Source organism: Vicia villosa, linkage group LG2, assembly GCF_029867415.1.
Source record: "Vicia villosa cultivar HV-30 ecotype Madison, WI linkage group LG2, Vvil1.0, whole genome shotgun sequence".
Taxonomy (NCBI): Eukaryota; Viridiplantae; Streptophyta; class Magnoliopsida; order Fabales; family Fabaceae; genus Vicia; species Vicia villosa.
In genome coordinates, this window is record NC_081181.1 from 197,284,214 (window position 1) to 197,292,858 (window position 8,645).

The window sequence follows — 8,645 nt, forward strand, 5'->3', positions numbered from 1 at the left end:
TGGTTGTTTGTAGAGGAAGCGATGAAGAACGTAGAGAGAGATTGAAGATGGTTCAGTGGTGGCTTTTTGATGAGTTGGGGAAGATAATGATTGAAGACTGAAGAAGCTTGCGTGTGGAGATTGAACAGAATAGAGAGGGAATTGGAGATGGATTAAGGTTCCACGAGGGAGTTTTGAAAGATGAAGAAGAAAGTGATGGTGTGAGTCTAGAGAGAAGGTGTAAGAGTTGAAGGTTGGTGGTGAAGAAAATATAGTGGTTAGCTATCTCTGATCTCTCTTCTTTTCTCTTGAATAATCTGTTCGGTTTCAGTTTCATTCTGTTAGAGTTTGTTATAAGATGGTTAGGAGATCTGTAACTGATTTTTGGAATTTAGAAAAGTTAGTTATCAGGGTATGTGAAGTTAGTTATGAACTGTTAGGATTTTGTACTAGGTTGTTATGAAGCTGTTAGCAATTGGTTGGAAGTGGTTCTGTTAAACTGAATGTTAGGTAGTTAAGTTAGTTGACGCTGAAGGTTAAAAAGAATAACACTTAGTTGTGAATAAATGGTTAAGAGAATTTTTTTGTTTATTTGACTGATTTGTGAAATGTGTTGTGTTGAATGGGAATATGTAGGACTGCACGTTTGTTAATTTATGTGGGAATGTGTAGGCTGGAAGTTTATGGTGGACTGTTAGAATGTGTATGGAAATGTTTATGAATGTATGGAATTGTATGGATGTATGGAATTGTTTGATTTTTGTTATGAATGGGGCTGCTGTTTGGTATGGTTTTGTTTTGGTTTGAATTGGAACTTGAGGTAGAATGGTAAATGATTGGGGCTATGGACTGTGTGCAGGTAGTGAGCCTTGCTGAGATTCTGTCAGTTGTGTGCAATCAGAACCATAGAACTGAAGCTGTTAGAATGCTGAGATGTACTTAATTCCATTTCAACTGAATTCTTTATGATAGATTAGAGTGATGTACTGGAATAGGAATGATGTAATGGCTTTTGTAATGAGTTTAAACTTATGGAATGTGATATGATAAACTCTTGAAGTTGAGATGAACTCTTGTATTTTTTGTAATGGAGTTTGAATAATAGATGCCATTTGATATGTAGTTCCTTTTTGGTTTGCAATGTCTTTATAATAAGTTAGGACTATTGCAATCAATTTGACTTTGTAAGCTTGGAACTTTGATGTATGAATGGCAAATGATGCCCACTTTCATAAGCTTGTAATAAACCTTAAAAGAAACTTGTAATGAACCATGATAGTCATTTGAATGAACTTTGCAAATGGAGTTCATCTTAAACATCGAATATAGTTGAAACTTGAACTTTGAATGAATTATTCTCAAATTATTGTTTGGATCCAAATGACAAATTCCACACATTCAGGTCGATCCAATGCTCGAAGTAACATTAACTGACTCATACTTGAATGAAGTAGAAACCCCAATCTCCAAGATCCTTGAACCCAAGACAGCTTTATTGATTTAATGATGCATGAGTTTATTGATGACCTAAGATGTAAATGAATGAGATATGTAAGCCAATTAAGAATAATTAGATGGGCAAATTTTGGGGTGCAACATAGATAAGAGAGATAATTCATCTTCTTCTTCTGAATCTGACTCGTCAGATTCTTCTTCTTCTACCTGAAAACCGTTAGTGCATTTTTTATTATTAGATTTTAATGCAATAGACTTACCTTTCTTTTGAGGCTCATTTGCATCTAGCTCAATCTCGTGTCTTCTCAAGGAACTTATCAGCTCTTCAAGAGACACCTCATTCAAATTCTTGGCAATCTTGAAGGCAGTCACCATGGTTCCCCATCTTCTGGGTAAGCTTCCGATAATCTTCTTTACATGATCAGCTTTGGTGTAGCCTTTATCTAGCACTCTCAATCCAACAGTCAGAGTCTAGAATCTTGAAAACATTGCTTCAATGTTCTCATCTTCCTCCATCTTGAATGCTTCATATTTCTGGATTAGAGCTAGAGCCTTTGTCTTCTTTACTTGAGCATTTCCCTCATGAGTCATCTTAAGAGATTCAAAGATATCATGAGTTGTTTCTCTGTTTGTTATCTTCTCATACTCAGCATGAGAGATAGCATTTAACAATATAGTCCTTGACTTGTGATGATTCTTGAATTCTTTCTTTTGGTCATCACTCATAGCTTGTCTTGTAATCTTGACTCCACGAGCATTAACAGGATGTCTGTAACCATCCAACACTAAGTCCCATAAGTCACCATCTTGACAAAGAAAGTAACTTTCAAGTCTATCCTTCCAATACTCAAAGTTTTCACCATCAAAGACTGGTGGTCTATTGTAACCATTGAAGCTACTGCTTCCATTGTTACCATTGTTTTGCTCAGGAGTAGAGGTAGAAGTAGTTGTTTCAACCATTTTGATTTTTTGTTTTTCTCCCTTAATCTTTTGTCTAACACGGTTAAGTGCTTGCACCTAGAACCGGCGCTCTGATACCAATTGAAGGAGTGAAAAACACTTAGAAAGGGGGGATTGAATAAGTGTAACTTCTCAAAAATGGTAGATAAAAATAAAGAACACAGTTATTTTTATCCTGGTTCGTTGTTAACTAAACTACTCCAGTCCACCCCTGACAAGGTGATTTACCTCAACTGAGGATTTAATCCACTAATCAAACTTATTACAATGGTTCTCCACTTAGATACCCTCTAAGTCTTCAAGAGTCTACAGATCACAACTTGATCACTCTAGGAAATCCTTTTACAATCAATGTAAAATAAATATTACAAGAGTTTGATTTGCTTCTATGAAAGCTGTAATCACCAAGTGATATTTCTCTTACGTTCTAGTTCTTAACACTCACTAAAATATTGTAAAGTTGTGAGGTTGAAGATGAAGTTCTTCTTTGATTTTTCAGTTTGACAGCGTTTCAGTATTTTGCGCAAGAGTTGGATAGTTGCTTCTGAATCAGAACTTCTAATTATAGGCGCTGAGAGGAAATGACTGTTGGGAGCATTTAATGTTTTGCGTGAATAGTACACTGCCGCATTTAATGTTTCACACTTTTGTCAACTACCTCGAGCCATGCTTTCAATGCTTTTACCGACTTTGCCTTTTGTAGCTTCTAACGTTACTTTTGTCAGTCAGAGATTTGACGTTATAGCCTTTTGTACTTGTATTTTCTTCTAGACTCAGAATGTGTAGAATAGACGTTTGAATATCAGAGTCTTCAGCTTTTGGTACAAATGCAACTTCTGTCTTCTGACTTGAGAAGTGCTTTGAGCGTGATACCATCAGAGCTTCAGAGCTTTCCTTCTGACTGCCATCTTCTGATGCTTTCCAGTTCATGTTCTGATTCTGCAGGACCATCTTCTGATATCTTGCCAGACCATGTTCTGATGAAGCCATTCAGAACTTCTGGGTCAGTGCTTCTGAGCGCTAATTTGTGCATACTCTTTTATACTTTTCCTGAAATGGAAAACGTGAATAATTAGAATACTATATTCTCTTATACAAAATTCATATATAATGTTATCATCAAAACTAAGAATAATGATCAGAACATTTCTTGTTCTAACACTTATCTGAAAGCACCCAAAAAAAATTGGAATATTAGTTAATTCAGATATGTATATTCGAACTCGCCCCAAAAAAATTTGGGATATTGGTTAATTTGGATATGGATATACATATCTGAATTAACTAGTATCGCAATTTTCTTTTTTATTTTATTTTAAAAAATATTTATTTATAATTTAGTTATAATATAATTAAAGTGAGCTATTATTAATAAAGAATAACTTAATTTTATTGTATTTAGTATAAATTAAAACTTTAATCTTCACATTCAATAGCATAAATATTTATTATTAGAGATTAAAATATAATCAAATTAACATAATTTTATTGTCTCAAGATATTTATTTATAATTTAGTTATAATATAATTATAATTAAAAAGAAGTAACCAAATAAAATTTCATTACAAAATACATAGTTAAAGACAATGATGTGAGTTGTTATCAAACGTCTTACATTTCACTTTAATACAAAAAAACTAGTGTCAACTTAGAATTTTTTTTTTAAATAACCATGTATTAGAAAAGAATTACGCAAATAACCATATTTCGGAAAAAATTACGCAAATAACCAAGTTTCAGAAAACATTGACACCAAGGCGCCATGTGAGATGGCGCCACCATTGTATCTGATGAAGGGAGGCGCCATTTGGGATGGCTCCTATGTACAACTTTTCTGCAATAAGCCATCTCATATGGCGCCTTGGTGCATTTTCAAATGGAAAATTGAACAAAAATATACAAGGAGGCGCCATATGAGATGGCTCCTCCTCCTAAAAGTTGAAGGGAGGCGCCATTTGACATGGCTTATTGGGACTGAGTGTGCCATGTCAGATGGCGCCTAGGACTAAAAAAAAGGGAATAAGCCATGTGAGATGGCGCCTTGGTGTTAAGGGTTTCAGAAATCTAGTTATTTGCGTAATTTTTTTCGAAATGTGGTTATTTGCGTAATTTTTTTTTAATACATGGTTATTTAAAAAAAATCGTCAACTTAATACACCTATAAAAATTTAATTTTCTAAAAGATTTTCTTATTTATATTATTAAAAATAATTTTTATAAAAAATAAAATAGAAGAATTATTTTTATTGTATTTATTATAAATTAAAACTTTAATCTTCACATTCAATAGCATAAATAATTATTATTAGAGATTAAAATATAATCAATATCACATAATTTATTAAAAAAATAGGTCTCTAAAATAATTTTTAGAAAAAACTAACTATTCAAAATAACTTTGGACCCGATAATTTTATTGGGTCCATAAAGAGATAGTCCATAGAAAAACAGGCTAAGTGAAGTGTCGAATTGCCGAATGGGCGCGCTCTAGGTAGCCCGATTAATCCTGGATCACCCAGCCCAAACTCATGTCCATATTTTATCCATTTATCGCATGTGACTTATGAGGAGTTCAAGAGATAACAATTTAAGTCATAGTAGTCAAATGAAAAATTTGTCCATCCAAAATTTGAGGAATAATCGATCTTTCCTTACTCCCACGTATTCTTCGGTAAGTTAGGGAAAATTGTTTCTCTCCTTGTCCGACCATAGAAGACCTCAATTAATACTCCAACCTCAGAGTTTGGAGAATCATCCACTAATTTTAGGGGTGGAAAACGAGCATGCCTACCCCGCAAAAGCCCGCAAAAAAGCGGGTCCCGCCCCACAAAAAAATGAGGGCGGAGCGGGAAAGGCCCGCGGGCATTGAACTTTTTAGGCCTAAAAATAATAAAATTGTATAAAAAACTCATGTCAACAAACGCCTAAAAAAACGAGGCGGAGCGGGCGAGAACATTAAAGAGAGTGAGCCTAAAACCTTGCCCCGTCCCGCGAAAAAGTGGGGGAAAACAGACTTTCCCCGCGGGCCTAGCCCGTTTTGCCACCCCTAATTAACTTTATCAAACCCTAATGCTAGAAGAAGATTGAGAATCTATGTTCAGAATCTGGTTTTGATGATAATGAACATATATTTGTTGAGTAACAATTTTATTACTAATGGTTTCACTTAGTGTGCAGATATTATGCTATAAGCCTTATACAGGATTCATCAAAAACTGACTCAGATAAAAAAGAAGAATCAAACATCTAGAGGATTGAAGAAGTTGAAATTCATCAGATGTTCTGATTAAGAACATGTCAAACAAGCCTACTCAGAAGAACAACAACAGCATCAGAAAGAAACGCAGACTAGCTTCAAGAAATTAAGAAGAAATATCAATATACATGAAGACCTGTTACAGCAAGAAGATCATGTATGAAAAAGATCAGAAGTTCTGATAGAGTAACACAGTGACATACAAAAGCTACAACAACAAAGTCACACGTGAACGAGTAAAGGAAAATACAACTTCTGCCTACAAAAATTGAAAAATACAAAGGTTCGGAATCAAAAGAAAAACCGTTACAAACATCATCATTAGCAAAACAGTTGCAACAATTAAATGGAACAACCACCAAGGTTGATTAAAGAAGCAACCTACATGCAGCTCATTGGAGAAAACAAAAGTAAAAAGCAACACGCAAGCATTTAATGCGCCCTCCAAAGATCAAGATAACGGATACAATCTTAAGGCTACAAATAGAAGAAAGATTCATTGTGGAATGTGTGGTTAAAAACAAAAATGTAGTGCTCTAAAATGCAAAAATCACTAGGTGCTTAAAGCTTAAATAGAAGAGATCTGAAACAGCATCTTTTAGATACTATCAAATGGTATTCTTAATCTGCTTGAAGAAAATAATAGAAGGTCAAGACAAGAAGCATCCTTGAATAAGAACTGTTGTTCTTAATCTGCTTGAAGAAAAGAATAGAAGGTCAAGACAAGAAGCATCCTTGAATAAGAATTGTTGTTCTATATCTGCTTGAAGAAAAGAATAGAAGGTCAAGACAAGAAGCATCCTTGAATAAGAATTGTTGTTCTTAATCTGCTTGAAGAATAGAAGATCAAGACAAGAAACAACTCCGAATAGATACTATGTTCATGATCTGCCTTAAAGAAGAATTAAAGATGAAGATCTACTTGAAGAAGCTCTCTACAACTAAAGCTAATGTTCTTACTCTGCCTACTCATACCTAGCAAAGATCTCGTCAGAAGATGCAGACAAGAAGACTCCAACGACTATTCACTTGAATGTGATTACTTGTCATTGTATATTATAGGTTGTACTTAGAATATCTGCTTATTAAGAAGCATTGTATTGAAACCAATTTAATTTGGTGATGATGCCTTGAGCGACCAAGTAAAGGTCAGAAGCTTGAGAAGACAGTGGTTGCGGCCATTATGGAAATTCTCTTGGAGACCAAGTGATGGTCAGAAGTCTAGGAGTCAATGGATGTTATATTTGCAGGTTACTAGATTGATGAACGTTATATCTCGCTGAGATCACTAAAAGGTTCAGTCATCTAGGGGTTAGTCACTCGCGGGTAGCTTGTGCAGGGTTAGTCACAACAGTTGGTTGTGCAGGTTGTAGTCACGACGGAGGATCGTGAAAATGTAATCAAGTTTGGCTATAGTGGATTAAGACCTTTGTTGAGAGGCAAATCACCTGAAGAAGGTGGACTGGAGGTAGCCTTATTCAGAAGTTGAACCAGGATTAAAATAAAAGTGTCTTTTACTTTCTGCACAATTCATTTAACTCTGATCAACCACGCCGAATATCGTTAGAACTGTACTGAGACAAGTCAGAAGTTCTGATGATATAAAGAAGTTAAATTGAATATCTCATTGGTTATGCGACTCCATTCCAAGCATGCTTCCGCAACATTAAAAGTATATCCAGAAGTTGAGATACTAAGAGAAAGAAAAGAAATTAAAGAAGGGGAATTTTTAATTGATAAAGAACACAACTCAATCCCCCATTTCTTGTGTTTTTCTCCACCTTCACCTAACATATAAAGCCTCTTGTTATCAAACATGTGAGAGACTTTTTCCTTATTGTATTTCATAAGCATAATTGGCGCAAGGTGGGGTCTTATAAAATTAACCTAGACCACACATAATTTAACTTTCGATGCCTTAACAAACTAATTCAAGATAATGACCCAGTGAGGCGCCACCACAACTAGTAGTACCTGCCAAGATGAACAAGAAACCTTAGCAAAGATGCATGCTACTATGGAGGAGCTACGTCACTCCAATCAGACTTTATAGGTGAATATCCTAACCCTCCAAAAGTGGAACCATGGCGATTTTCATATATAATTTAATGTCCTGGATCCCTAACCCCTCTTAGACGAGATTGGGGTGCTTCACTATCAGAGAATTTCAAACTACCATCATTGGGGAAGTTCGATGGGAAGAGCGAGGCCAGGAACACGTCATCACCTTCAAAACTAAGATGCAAATCACTGGCGTATCTGATTCTTTGAAGCGAAAAATCTTGTCCAAAAATTTCTTAGAGGCGACCCTGAGATGGTTCGTGAACTTTCCCATCCTTTCAACAACTAGTTATCAGAAGGTTTCCACCACTAGCATGTTCAAGGTCTACCAAAGACACTTCGAGTTGCTGAGAGAATTTTTCGTCTGTTTCAAATAGGTGATTGTCAAAGTAATTCACCCAAATCAAGAGATGTTTGTGGGATAATTCCATAATGTCTTAAGAGCTGGGAATTTTAATGAGTCGCTCTCCCAGAAGCTTGTTTCCTCCCTCAATGAAATCATAGTTTTTATTAAATTTTACATCAAGGTCAAAGAATGTAATGCTAAGAAGAATGGTGAATCATTGCAATAGCATCACAAGAGTAATTATACCTCGCTTTTCAGAGACTGAAAGACTCTTAAATGAAGTGGGGGGACACTGAAAATTCCACGCCTCTCAATACTCGTCAGGAGAAGATCTCGTGTGAAGTGATCCACAGTCATGATATTCCACCTCCACACACCCCTAATATAGATGCAATAGGAGTCTGACTTGGAAGATGGTGCAAGTACCATAAGGTGATGGACCATCACACTATAATACCTATCAACTTGAGAATAAAATCAAACAGTTTATCCAAGAGGGGCATTCCAAGACTCAAGGGCGTGATCATCTTAGAAGCCTCGGGTACATGAAAAGGAACCCAAGAAATTTGAATAGGAGACCAGTTTTC